Consider the following 14,994-nt stretch of genomic DNA (forward strand, 5'->3'; position numbering starts at 1 on the left):
CCCCTCCTTTCTAGGGTTTGTGTTCTCTCGCTGGGTACTTGGTGCACTTCTTGACTAAGGGTTGACTTTATTTGGCTCTTGGATTAAAAGTGTATGCTTTAGCGGGCAGTGGTGGTGCACGCCTTTAATCCCAGCACTTGGGAGGCAGAGGCAGGTGGATTTCTGAGTTCAAGGGCAGCCTGGTCTACAGAATGAGTTCCAAGACAGCCAGGGCTACACAGAGAAACCCTGTCTCAAAAACCAAAAACAAAAACAAAAGTGTATGCTTTATACTTGTTTAAAACAAGTAAGTGCTTACAGTAACAGAAAACTCTAGGATCAAAGGCTGAGCCACACCACCATTAGAAGTCACATCACAATCCCCAGGTTCACAACATGACCAAAAACACCCTGCACCAACCACACCCACTGCACCCCTTGCTCTCTGGGATGGCAGCTCCTTAAAGTCTCAGCTTCGTGCCAACAAGATGGATCTTTAGGTAGAAGTTCCTGCCGTGCACTTTCCCCAAACTTACACATACATACAAGTAATCCATCAAGAATAGTTGAAAGTTTCTGCATTCTGTTTCATTCGGACTTGTGATTTTCACGGACCCAGTATATCTCTCCATAATAGTAAAGCTAACTACAACTGGGGAAAATACAACTATATGCACTGTTTGTTCTCAAGATTCCTTTTTTAAAAAAAGAAAAGATCGGTCCTCAGCCCTGTTTAAAAAAAAAAAAAGAAAGAAAGAAAAGATTTATTTAAAAAAAAAGAAAAGAAAAGATTTATTTATTTTATATATGTGAGTACACTGTTGCTGTCTTCAGATACACCAGAAGAAGAGGGCATTTGGATCCCATTACAGATGGTTGTGAGCTACCATGTGGGTGCTGGGAATTTAACTCAGAATCTCTGGAAGAACAGTTAGTGCTCTTAACTGCTGAGCCATCTTTCCAGCCCTGTCCTCAAGATTTCTAGTCTTTCTTTTTTTTTTCAGAGGAGATTTCAGAATTTGAGGTGCTGCAAGGGTGTGGCTAGGTGTGTGCTTCGGCTATTGTTTGGCAAAAATTTTTACTGGCTTAGCATTGTTGTTGTTGTTGTTTTTCAAGACAGGGTTTCTCTGAGTAGCGCTGGCTGTCCTGGAACTCACTTTGTAGACCAGGCTGGCCTCAAACTCACAGGGTTCGAGATTTAAGATGTTTTATACGTATCTTAAAAAAGATTTAAGATGTTCTATACATATGTGTGTGTAACTCACAGAACCCCAGTGCTGGAATTAAAGGTGTGTGCCACCACTGCCTGGCATGGCTCAGCAGCTTCGGCATTTTGGACCTCATAGAAGTTAACCAAGTCTTCTAGCCCTGAGCTACAACCCCAGCTCCCTTCCCTGGGATTTAAAAATATGATGTTAGTTTATTTTATTATTATTATTGTTGTTGTTGCTGTTGTTGTTTTGAGACAGGGCCTTACTATATAGCTCTGGCTGTCCTAAACTCACTATGTGTTGGGGTCCAAGAGTCACCCCAAACCACACAAACCCTGATCTCAGTCAGACAGGGATGGTTTATTGAATACATACCCTAAAATTTGGGGGCTGAGGCTACAATTCCAAAAATTCTCTCAGAGCCAGCTTAGAAAGATAAAAACCATGAGCTCATGCGTAGGTGCAGGAAGTGCTTCTCCGTGGTCTTCTCTATTTTGGCTCGCTAGACAGGACAGTTCTAACTGACCTTTATTTTGATTGGTCCTAAGTTGAGCTTATGATTGTTGAATTTATTAAGACTAATAATCCCCAGAACATACAGAACATAACATGGTATGTCGTTAACATCACCCTGCTCTGAGCCAAGTTATTTTTCGGCATCAACAACTGGAAGGAATATTACAGCAACAATATGAAATAGCTGACAAGCATGGAGCAAAATGGCTACAGCTATGCTGGAGGTGGGAGTGAGGGGAACAGGTCTTAAGTTAGCTTCAAATTCAGGGAACCACTTGCCTCTACTTCCCAGTGCTAGGATCAAAGGTGAGTGCTACCACACCCAGCCTAAAAGATTTAAGATGTTTTATACGTATGTGTGTGTATAGACCATGTGGATGCAGGTACTACTGGGTATTAGAAAAGGCCGTGTAGACATGCTATTGGGGGCCAGAGAGGGCTGTCAGACCCAGAGCTGAAGTTGTGAGTCACCTCATATGGGTGCTGGGAACTGATCAGGGTTTGCTGGAAGAGCAGAAAACCAATCCGTTGCTGCAGGCCATATTTTATTGCATTCATTTCTGAGTCCCAGAGAGGGAGAGGGCGGGGGAAGGGAGGATGGAGAGAGTTAGTTTAGATGCTCAGGAGCCAGGAGCCAGCTTGAGAGAGTCCGTTTTCTCCTTCCACCTCGTGGGACTAGAGGGTTGAACTCAGGTGGTCAGACTTCGTAGCAAGTGCCTTTGTCCACTGAGCCATCTCGCTCACTGTTCTTCCCTGAGATGTTGAAGAGGTTCTCCTCTCTTCCTTTTTCTCTCTATAGTACTGGTAAGACAGCCCGTTTCCTTGTTCTGCTGGAAAAATTATCCCAAAGTATTAATGCATCATTTACAACCTGATTCTCTCCTGATTTATGTCTCTCTCTCTCTCTCTCTCTTTTATTTTTACATTTGATTAAATCCTTACTTTGAGTATTTCTTGAACTTGTGACTGATAATAGCCGGCATTGCTTACTGAGCTTAATCGGAACTCTATTGATCAATGCTAAAACTCTGAACTTTTGAAATCTTAGTATAATAATAGCATAGACAGGAGAAAGAAATCTAAAATTTTGTTACTTTAAATCATTTTTTGTTTTATTTTGTTTTGATTGAGACAGGGTTTCTCTGTATAACAGAACTCTCACTGTCCTGGAGTATACTCTGTAGACCAGGCTGGCCCTGAACTAACAGAGATCTGCCTGACTCTGCCTCTACCTCCTGAGTGCTGGGAATACCATGCCCAGCTAAATCACTTTCATAGGTGTTTTTAACTTGCATTTACGGACCTTAAAACACTTTCTTAGACCCTAAGACATTACTTAAGCATTCACATCCTCCTAAGAAACCTTAGAACACTTTCTTAAACACTCAGCGCTTACATAAACTTAAAGCCTGTTTTAATCCAATCATTTACTATGAGACACAAGTGATTGCTTACTGAGAGCACTCATTGCAAAGCAAGTTCCTAAAAAGTTAAGTCTGTGTGGTGGTTTGAATAGGAATGGCTCTCGTAGACTCATGTGTTTGAATGCTTGGCCCATGGGGAGTGGCACTATTAGGAGGTGTGACCTTGTTGGAGGAAGTGTGTCACTGTGGAGGCTAGCTCTGAAGTCTTATATGCTCAAGCTAGGCCTAGTGGGCAGTCTCCTTCTGCTGCTTGTGAGTCAAGATGGAGAACTCTCAGCCTCTTCTACACTATATCTGCCTGAATACTGCCATGTTTCCCACCATGACGATAATGGGTTCTGAAACTGTAAGCCACCCCCAATGAAATGTTTTCCTAGCAAATGTTAGTACAGTGGCCATGACCATGGTGTCTCCTCACCGCAGTAGACACCGGGTGGTGGTGGCACACACCGGTAATCCCAGCATTTGAGAGGCAGAGGCAGGCAGATTTCTGAGTTTGAGGCCAGCCTGGTCTACAGAGTAAGTTCCAGGACATCCAGGGTTACACAGAGAAAGCCTCTCTGGAAAAAAAAACCAAATCCAAAAAACAAACAAAAAGCTGTGTGGGATGTTGTGTAGGAGCTTGGAATATAATGTTGAGAACAGTGCAGACAACAGAGGCCTGACTTGTGAAGTTTCAGAGGGAAGATTAGACTCTCATCAGGGCCATGTTTTGATTGTGAGATTTTGTGGTTTTGGTTAGGCTGGGGCTGAAGAATCAGCTGTGATTCACAAGATACCAGAACCACTAAACCGAACCTTTGTGTTACTGGAACTATTGATGCTAGTTAGCAGGAGCCAAGAAATTAGCGGTGATTAAGAAGAGACCAGCATCATTGAGATAAAATCTTCTGGGAAGTGTTTTCTGAGAGCACAGAGGCTATGTTTCAGAGATAGCCAAGGTTTACCTTGTGCTGTTCCTAGACTTGGTAATGTGTAAGAGTCACTCGGGTGGTACTGGTTTTGAATGCATGAAGGGGTCCTGAAAATCAGCTGAGGCACAGCACTGTGAGAGGCTGCAGAAGGCCATTGGTGAAGGTGCAGCCTCAGTTGCAATTGATGGCCTAGGACTAATAATGAGATGAGGCTTGGCACTGTGAAGAGAGCCTGTGAGCAGCTATTGGTGAAGCCTACTTACAGCAGAAGACAGCAGTGCTTTGGAGATGCCAGTACCATGTGATGATCACCAAGAGCAGCAGCAGCAGTGGAATACAGGCAGCTGGAGCCTAGAAGACAAGCTGTGTGCTACAAAGGGCAGAGCTGGAGAAGTGACCCAAGCCCTCAGAGGAGCCCAGAAGATTGTGAGTTGGATCCCAGACACTGGATGGTTGGAGTTTGATTTTGCTTTTGATTGTAACCTTGCCCTGATATTTTTCCCTCTTGAAGTAAAAAGGTATTTTAGTGGAACCCACAGTTAAGAGATTTTGAATTTTTGTTTGTTTGTTTGTTTGTTTTTTGAAACAGGGCTTCTTTGTGTAGTCCTGGCTGTCCTGGAACTCACTCTGTAGACCAAGCTGGCCGCAAACTCAGAAATCCGCCTGCCTCTGCCTCCCAAGTGCTGGGATTACAGGTGTGCGCCACCACGCCTGGCTCGAGATTTTGAATTTTTAAAAGACTTTGAATTTTAAAAGATATTGGGTATTTTAAAGGGATTGAACTTTTAATATGTAAAGACTGTGGGACTTTTATTTTGATCTTGGGGATGAATAAGAAAGTAAGGCTTGAGGCTTAATAGTGATGTGTTTGTGTGTCAAGTTTGTACTGGCTGGTTTTTTCTTTTTTTTAATGTCAACTTGACACAAGCTGGAATTATCACAGAGAAAGGAGCTTCAATTGAGGAAATGCCTCCATGAGATACAACTGTAAGGCATTTTCTCAATTATTGATCAAGGTGGGGAGGACCCGTTGTGGGTGGTGCCACCCCTGGGCTGGTAGTCTTGGGTTCTATAAAAAAGCAAACTGAGCAAGCCAGGGGAAGCATCCAGTAAGCAGCACCTCTCCATGGCCTCTGCATTAGCTCCTGCTTTCTGACCTGCTTGAGTTCCAGTCCTGACTTCCCTTGGTGATGAGCAGCTGTGTGGAAGTGTGAGCTGAATAAACCCTTTCCTCCCCAACTTGCTTCTTGGTCATGATATTTGTGCAGGAATAGAAACCCTGACTAAGACAACCTCCAATGCATGGCTCAGACCATCCTTACCCTCCAGGGTCAAACAGACTCACTAGTTGCTTTAGTACTAATCAGCAATGGTTAGATCTGCTAACAGTGGAGAAGGCTTTGCCTCTTTCATGGAGAGAAATATTGTTTCTATCTCAACCAATCAGGTATAATAAAAGACAAGACTTGAAAACTCCAGATAGCTATAAAAACCATAAGGACCAGTTTGATGCCTCTGGCCAGTGGATCATGACAGTCCAGTATGGAGGTGGGTATTGCCCTTCTCCTTTTCCTAATGCTATTTGCACAGTGTCTTATACACTTGTCTATATTTCTTCTTTCCTTTTTTCTTTCTTTTTCTCTTTCCTTTTCTTTTTTTGTTTTTTGAGACAGGATTTCTCTGTGTACTAGCCCTGGCTGTCCTGGACTCACTTTATAGACCAGGCTGGCCTCATATTTACAAAGATCCACCTTCTTGCCTCTGCCTCCCAAGTGCTGGGATTAAAGGGTTGAGCCACCACACCCGACTTCGTCTAAACATTTTTTTTAAATAAACAAATTCAAAGATTTCTAACCAGACTTTTAATCATTTGTTTTTATAGGGTTATCAGCTAGCTCCTAGCTGCAGAACCAGGGGCCTATGGCCCCCTAATTATACCCTGACAGTGACAATTAAGCTTGACTCAAAGACTTTGATCAAACAGCAAGAAATAGTTAAGAATAAATAATGCCCCATCTCCTGAGCCCCGCATTGGTTATCAATAGTGGATCAAAATGGGAGAAATGCAGGGTAACAAGTCAGTGAAAAGAATCGCCCTGCCCCAGTCCTGTCCCCACACCTGGGACTTGGAAATCCCCACTTCTGTTACTCAGAAACAACAGCTAAGCAATACTTTGAGCAGCACTGTGCTTCTCCACGAGTTCACTGAGCATGCTCTGCTAGCTCACTGCACATGCTCCAAAAATCCTATAAAGTCTGTCCTCTCCACCCAGCTGGCCGTCTTTTCTGTTTCTGTTTCTTCTCAGAAGCAGCTTTCATTCTGTGTTTCTCCCCAATAAATCTCTTGTGTGAGATGTGTTGTGTGGTGTCACTTTGTGGTATTCTTTGGCTCTCGATTGCCAAGACACCCTTGCAACTAGCAGCCCCTGCGATATAAGGTTCTATAAGTTAGCTTTTTGTTACAGATTTTGCAGATTTAACCACACCCAATAAACTTACAAATCACGAGGTATTATAGTCTTACAAATCTTAGCAAGCGTTTTAGGCAGTTAGATGAAACCAATAGTTCTTTTTTGGATGTTCTGTTTTGCTTTCTTTTCCCTGTTACAGAGTCAGGTGGCAAGCTTGACATGGGACATAGAAGGGACTCTTAACCAGTCATGCTGGATCTAGAAAGGAGAACTATAGCTTAACTCTAGAGCCAACGTTCCAATAAAGCAGAACATCATAAAACAACTTTAATTTTTTGTTGTTGGTTTTGTTTGGTTTTTTGAGATAGGGTTTCTTTGTTTAGCCCTGGTTGTCCTGGGACTTCCTCTGTAGACCAGGCTGACCTCAAAATCACAGAGATCCACCTGCCTCTGCTAATGAGTGCTAGGTTTAAAGGTATATCACCAATGCCTGGTAAGAAAGAAACTTTAAAATATCCACACACAAAAGATATTTGGATCCCTGCTAAACTGAATCCAATGGCCAGAAAGCTCAGAGATAAATTCTGAGCCATGGCCACTAAAACAGTCGTGGCAGGTAGTGTTAGGAGTGACAGCTGGCAGCTGAGAGTGACAGAGAGAGCAAAATCAAAACCAATATACACAAAACACAGAAAGATCACACGTTCAAAGGAGACCGGTCATAAACAAAACATGCAGTGGCTACCATCCTGCATTCCTTTAATTGAGCTGACCCACATCCTTCTCAGTTCCTATGTTTACAACAAAACTTAACAAGTCAGTGAAAACACAGACTCATCTGAACACATGAAACAGAAAAATATTCCAAATAACCAGAAACAGGTAGATGGGCAACATCTCACTTTTTGCCCCGGACAGGAGATTATTTGGGTCTTGTCAAAAACCCTCCTTCTCTAGATCCAGATCCCATAAACAGAGAACCAGCTGTAACTTACCAGAGGGGGCCTCCATGGATACTGTCTGCTTTTCTCAGCGCTGCAGTTTACTCTGATAGTCTGCGACACTGGAAGCATGCTCCGGTGCCTCGCAATGTCTCTAGGTGCACACCTCCTGAGATGGGCCTTGAGCCCCAGCAGCCCTGAGTGAAAGTCCAGCTTTAGAATTTGGGTAAGTGATCTGATCTCCCTGGGGCCTCTAGAAAAATGTTAATTCTATCAGGTGAGAATAAGATCACTACCACAATTTTTAAAGCCAAATTTGAAGCATGCTTTATTAAATACTGACCAATGCAACGGACATGGGTATTAGGGATTGGCTCTAATGATTTGGCTTAATTTGGCTCCCAAAATCACACGGGAATCTGCATGTCCAGATGCTGAGGATCTTTATTCCCAATTGGCTTTTGATTGATCAATAAAGAGCAAATGGCCAATGGATGGGCAGGGAGAAAGAGGCAGGGCAGGACTTTTAGGATTCCCAGGCAAGAAACACCGTGGAGAAGAAGTGGGATCGCTATAAGAGAGGCATAGGACAGACCACACCATGACAGGGAAGCGGAGGGATAAGAATCAAGAGCCTGCTGACATGTAAGAACCTGGGAGGGTGGTTTGGAGGTTTGGAAGTGCCCAGCCATTGACTAGCCATTGAGCTAGTCACGGCATATCAAAATTAAGCTGACACCCCCCCCCATGTGTGTGTTCTTTGGTGGGTGACTAGAAGCACAATCATCTGCTGGGAGGGAGTTAAAAGTATTATAAACCACTACACATGGGATTCCCAGACAATGTCCCTCAGAACACCTTTAATCCTAGCATTTAGGCAAAGGCAGGCAGATCTCTGTGGATTCAAGGCCAGCCTGGTCTACAGAGTGAGTTACATTAGTTTGCTGCTTATAAAGGCAAACCCCACAAGGCTATGCAGTTCACCTTTGTCCATTGCGGGTAAGCATATGCCCTGATGTGCCTTCCTGCTGACGTGCCTCACACCTACATGTGCTCGACTACATCCTGTGCAGCAGGAACAGCCAACCTTGTTTACAGAAATGAAAACATATGGTTTATTATTTTATGTGAACAACATTATAGGAAGCTATCTATCCTTGGATCAACTAGGGCTACAGGATATCCTTGGGCAAATGGAACTAACAGGTAAGAAGTATTTTTTGTTTTTAGATTTATTTACTTTGCGCACGCCTGTAATCCCAGCACTCTGGGAGGCAGAGGCAGGTGGATTTCTGAGTTTGAGGCCAGCCTGGTTTACAGAGTGAGTTCCAGGACAGCCAGGGCTATACAAAGAAACCCTGTCTCGGAAAAAAAAAACAAAATCCCCCCCCAAAAGATTTATTTACTTATTTATGTATATGATTACACGGTCCCTGTCTTCAAACACACCAGAATGGAGCATCGGATCCCCATTACAGATGGTTGTGAGCCACCATGTGGTTGCTGGGACCACTGGAAGAGCAGTCAGTGTTCTTAACTTCGGAGCCATCTCTCCAGCCCATTTTATAGATTTTTTTAAACATAGTAATTTAAACTTAAAACATAACTTTAGCCCTCAGAATACCTTTAATCTTAGCACTTAGAGAGGCAGAGGCAGGCTGATCTCTGTGAATTCAAGGCCAGCCTAGTCTACATAGTGAGTTTTAGAACAGCCAAACCTACATAGTAAAACCCTGTCTTAGGAAGCAAAACAATAAAACCTAAAATAACAACAATGATAACAAAGAAACTCAAACCTCTCTTTGAGTTAAGCAGGATATGCATATAATCCTAGCACTGTAGAGTCTGTAGAAGTAGGATTGTCTCCAGTTTTAGGACATATCAGGCTATATAGCAAAACCTCTTAAAAGGCTATTATTTAATAGTGTATATGGGTGTTTTGTCCATGTATCGTGCATGTCTGTCTGCACCATGTGCATGCCTAGTGCCTGTGGAGGTCAGAAGACACCATTAGATCTCATGGAACTGGAAATGCATGGTTATGAGCCACTATATGGGTGCTGGGAATCCAACCCTGTTCCTTTGCAACATCAGTCACTGGTTTTAACCTCCGAGCCATTCATTCCTCCATTCCTAAAACCATCTTGGCTATTACGCAAACAAGCAAATGAAGCTGGGGGAGGTGGCTAAGTTGGTTAAGAACTTGAAAAGCTAATGTGAAGACCTGACCTGAGTTTGGCCCTCAAGACTTGGTCAAAGTGTTGGGCGTGGCAGCAGGCATCTGTAACCCCAGTGCTGGAGTGCGTTAGAAACAAGAAGTCCCTGGAGCTTCCTAGCCAGCCAGTCTAATTGAACTGGCGAACTCCAGGTTTAGTGAGAGATTCTGCCTCAAAAAAAAGTGAAGGGCCTGGAGTTAAGAGCACTGACTCTTCTAGAAGTATATTCTTTTCACATCTTCCATATGATGGTTAAAAAAATGTTAATAACTCTAGTTCCAGAGGATTAATACCATCTTCTGGCCTCTGTAGGCACCAGGCACAGGCATACAGCCAGGCAAATCACCCATTCACATAAAATTATAAGAAAAAGTAAGGTGAAAGACATCCGAGACAGACACTTGGAAGTTGATCTCTGGCTTCCGCATTCTTGTATACACACAACCCACCAAGCAAACATGGTTGTGCATGGCAGTAATCCCAGTATTTGGGAGGTAGGGAGGGGTAGATAATTAGGGCTAACTTTTGGTACATAGTCAAAGTCAGCTTGAGTTATGAGAGACCTTGTCTTTTTTTTGAGACAAGATTTCTCTATGTAATCTTAATTGTCCTGGAACTTGTTATGTAGACCAAGCTGGTCTCAAACACCATGTCCAGCCTGAGAGTGTTTATGTACATGTGTGTGTTTCATCTATTATGTATTTATTTATCCATATATTAATTTATTTGAGCCAGAGTGTCTTAGGGTTTTACTGCTGTAAACAGACACCATGACCAAGGCAATTCTTATAAATTACAACATTTAATTGGGGCTGGCTTACAGGTTCAGAGGTTCAGCCCATTATCCTCAAGGCGGGAACATGGCAGCATCCAGGCAGGCACGGTGCAGGAGGAGCTGAGAGTTCTACAACTTTATCTGAAAGCTGCTAGCTGAATACTGACTTCCAGGCAGCTAGGATGAGGTCTTCTAGCTGACACCAACAGTGACACACCTATTCCAAAAGGGCCACACTTTCTAATAGTGCCACTCCCTGGGCTGAGCATATACAAACCATCACAATCCACTCCCTGGCCTTCATAGGCCTGTTCAAATATGAGTCTCTGGGGGGGGGGGCTATACCTAAACATAGGATAATGAAAAATACATTTAGTCCAGCTTCAAAGTACCATAGTCTATAGCAGTCTCAACAGTGTTTAAAAGTCCAAAGTTCAAGGCCTCTTCTGAGATTCATCCAATCATTTAACTGTAATCCCCAAAGCAGGAAAGGAAACCAGATGGACAAACTTCAAACTCTGCATCTCTATGTCTGATGTTAAAGTGGTTTTCAGATCTCTGAGTAATTCCTTTTATTATCTTTGTTGACTGCAACAAACTTCTTTCACCTAAGCATTCTGTTAGCAGCTTTTCTCCAAAGATAAGACCACAGCTCTGGCATGTCGAACATCTTGGGGTCTCCAAGGCAACTTCAGTGTTAGCTTCTTGTTTCAATGTCGGGGATCTACATGCTCTTCTGGGCTCTTCCAAAGAGGCTGGTGTCACTTTTCCAAATCTGTGCTCTGTAGCACTCTAAGCTCAGGTTGATCTATTGCCACAGCTGTTCTTGGTGGTCATCCCATGGTACTGGCAGCTCCAATATGCTGGAGTATTCCACTGCAATGAGGCTTCACCAATAGCCTCTCATAGGCTCTCTTCATGATGCCAAGCTTCAAACTCCTCTGCATGACCCCTTCAATCCTGGGCTGCCAACTGCAACTGTGGCTGCACCTTCACCAATAGCCTTCCATGACCTCTCACCATTCTGAGGCTCAGCTGTTCTTCATGATGCCTGCATGCCTTCAAAACCAGTACCACTTGGATGACTTTTACACATTATAAAGTATAGCTGCAGCACAAGTTACAACCTTGGCTATCTCTGGAACACAGCTTCTTTGCGCTCTCAGAAAACACTACCCAGAAGATTTCCCCTCAGTGATGCTGGTCTCGTCTTACTCTTCACTAATTTCTTAGCTTTAGCTAACCAGCATCAATTTTCCCAGTAGTCTCCTCCTCCTCTTGACTATAAAGCCAGAGACACATGGCCGAAGATGCTGAGTTCTGCTGCTTGTTGGGGCTGGAAAATGGCCCGCTTGTTCTATTACATTATTACCAGCTTTCAATTACTTCACTGTCTAAGCTTGGCTGTCCTGGAACTTGCTCTGTACACTGACTTTGAACTCAGAGATCTGCATGCCTGTCTCCTAGCACTGGGATTAAAGGTGTTGTCCACTAATTCTGGATTTAAGTTTTTCTTTACCTAGAACTTGCTTGGTTCTAGGCTGTCCTTGAACTCAGAGATCTGCTCAACTTTGCCTCCTGGGATTAAAGACTTATACTATCATGCCTGGATCTAAATTTAGTTGAGTGGAATCTTGCCACAAGGTTATTACTTCCGTAATTCAATTTAATATTCTTTTTTACTTTGTGGGTTTTTTTTTTTTTTTTTTTTGAGACAGGGTTTCTCTGTGTAGCCCGGGCTGTCCTGGAACTCACTCTGTAGAGTGTGCTGGGATTATAGGCATGCACCACCAGCGTCCAGCTTCAATTTAATATTCTTGAACGTGGTTTCAGCTTCATTTCTCTTCATGGTGCCCCTTTAATACTTGAACCATACATTTTATATTTTTCCTTTCTCAGCTGGCTCTGCTTGTTTAAAATGCTCTTCATGAGACTTAACCAGTGAACAAAGTCCATGATAGGCGTTCTTGAGACTTTTTTTGTCAATGCAATTAGAGTCTCTTCACTTTAGCCTCAGACAGACTCTTCAGACAAGGGCAAGATGTAGTCACATTCTTCACGAAAATACCACAGAAACAGTCTCTAGGCCACATATTGAAATTCTCCACTGAAACCTCTTGGGCCAGGTCTGCGAAATTCAAATCTCTCTCAGTAGAAATGTCTTCCATACTCCTACTAGGATAGCCCATTAAGCCCCATTTACAGCATTCCACTACTTTCCAAATCCAAAGTCCCCAAATCACATTCTTCTAAACAAAAACATGGTTAGGCCTGTCACAGCAATATCCTAGTCCCTGGTGCCAACTTCTGTCTTAGGGTTTTACTTCGGTAAACAGACACCATGACCAAGGCAAGTTTTATAAATTACAACATTTAATTGGGGCTGCCTTACAGGTTCAGCCCATTATCCTCAAGGCAGGAACATGGCAGCATCCAGGCAGGCACGGTGCAGGAGGAGCTGAGAGTTCTACATTCATCTGAAAGCTGCTAGCAGAATACTGACTTGATTTCCAGACAGCTAGGATGAGGGTCTTATAGCCCACACCCACAGTGACACACCTATTCCAAAAGGACCACACCTACTCCAATAGGGCCACACCTTCTAATAGTGTCTCTCCCTAAGTTGAGCAGACGCAAACCATCACAAGGAGGTTTCTTTTTATAGCCCGGACTGTACTCTCTCTGACTACTCGCTCTGGTCTACTCTCTCTGTAGACCAGGCTGTCCTTGAACTCTGAGATCCATCTGTTTCTGCCCCTGGAGTGATGGGATTAAAGTCTTACATCATCACTTCCAGGCTCCACACCCAGCTTTTTCCAATGGGCAATTAGGGCAGCAGCAATTATTTATCTTTTATTTATCACTTATGTACAGTCCCCTCAGAGGCCAGAAAAGGGTATTGGACCCCTTTGAACTGAAGGAACAGAGGATTGTGAACCTCCAGGTGGGTTTTGAGAATTGATGCTGGGAGGTGGTGGCGCACGCCTCTGGAGAGCAGTGTTCTTAACAGATATTTCTCCAGGCGTCTTTCTTTTATCTTAAAGAATTAAATTTAGGCTACAATATCTGGTCATATTGCCAGGGTATACACACATGGCACCAGGTGGGTGGGACCAGCAAACCCCTCACAATGTAGACAATCTACCTCAGAACTTGGAGTCAGTTGTTTTAACTGGAAGATTCTGGAAGAGGTTGGGAATTAACAGTTACTTTGCTTGTTTCCCGTTAGAATTATGATATGCAGCTTTTGTGGCGAGTCAAGCGTATTTACATTTATTGCTCAGAACTAGCAAGGCCCCGTGGAAACAAGTTTTATTTTCTTTTTTATGGGCCGAGCTACTGAACCTTTTACACGGATGATTTCTGCCTGGAGTTTTTGACCAGAAGTCTATCGGAAGGTAAAAAGGACGAGTCTTTGGGTCCTAATACTTCAACACAAGCACTACTTTTGCACTTATTCTCTGGACTTAGGTAGAAGGGGGTCTTCTGTAGCCGAAAAGCCAACTGCCCTTTGCTTTAACGGAATAAGACCGAAATGATCCTCTCCCACTTTCTGCACACGAACTGACAATCCCTCTCCTTCCAAAGGGGTCAGGACCGCTCCCGAGCACCTGGCAGGGAGTAAACCTAAGATGTCAAAGCCACCCGGACACTTGCGAGGAAAGCAGTAGAGAAGCAGCGACATCACTGAGGCCAAAACATAACTCCCAGCAGGCCCTGCGCAGAAGCGTGCCTTCTCATTGGGTCGTGGTAAGCAGCGTGCCTTTCCATTGGGCAGCGGCTCCACCAGCCGTCAAAGCCGCTGCGCGCAGGGCACGGCGGGAGAGGAGGCTGTGGGATTTGCTGCCGTACTTCATCTCCCGGCGGGCCCAGCGCTGAAGGCGGTGGCGCGACGCCTTTGTGGAAGCCGGAGCCCACCGGGAGGAAGTTCCGGTCTCCGGGACGCTGGGTCCGTGGCGGCCTCTGAGGAGGAGGAGCGGGCCGCGGGGGCTACGTTGCTTTGGTAAGGGCCTAGGATAGGAGAGAGGGCGTGCCCGAGCTGCTGGGACGGGGTCAGCGGTCCAGGCGGCTCTGGTAATCGTGGGCCCGCGCGGCCTAGGAGCCGTGACTTCGAAGACACCGAGCGGCCGCGGCCTCACTGGCGAAGACAGCCTAGCGGTGGTGTGTTGAGGGAGGCGCCGCTCGCGGCAGGAACGCCCCGGAACGGTCGCGGGCCCGGGGTGGGGCCCGAGGCGGCCGTAGAATTACCGGTCCCACCGCGGAGCGGCCAGCCGTAGGGCGAGGGACCTGCGCGAGGTAGCGGTTCTGGCGCTCAGTTCTGTGGAGCTGCAGGAGGGATTTCTTTTTCTTTCCCCTTCTGTTTGTGATCCTCTTCTGAGACATCACTAGATACGGAGTTCTTGTGCCCTGCAAGTAACCTTGGCCGCCCACCCAGACGCTCAGACAGAAGGTGCGAGAGCTCGGAACCTGGCTCACGGGCCCGTAGAACCGGGAGGCGGGCGATGGTGACTGGTGGGTTCTGTACCCGTTGGGCGAATGTAGGAGGAGAGTGATGTTTCCACATATTCGTGCTTTAGAGTCCTCTTGGTGTTGTAAATAATGTGCTT

General features: G+C 44.8%; 1 protein-coding gene across 3 annotated transcripts in view; it reads left to right on the forward strand.

Moving 5' to 3' along the window:
* Nucleotides 1–14,207: 14,207 nt before the first annotated feature.
* The window catches only part of Rbm6 (RNA binding motif protein 6), a 96,390-nt gene continuing 95,603 nt past the window's right edge, over nucleotides 14,208–14,994 (forward strand). For 2 of the 3 annotated variants that reach the window (XM_052187335.1, XM_052187333.1), the window contains exon 1: nucleotides 14,208–14,390. The gene's annotated coding sequence lies outside the window, so the exon portion shown is untranslated. Of the gene's footprint in view, nucleotides 14,391–14,424; nucleotides 14,838–14,994 lie in introns of those variants that run through there. The other variant, XM_052187336.1, reaches the window with a different exon arrangement.

Source organism: Apodemus sylvaticus, chromosome 7 (assembly GCF_947179515.1).
Source record: "Apodemus sylvaticus chromosome 7, mApoSyl1.1, whole genome shotgun sequence".
NCBI lineage: Eukaryota > Metazoa > Chordata > Mammalia > Rodentia > Muridae > Apodemus > Apodemus sylvaticus.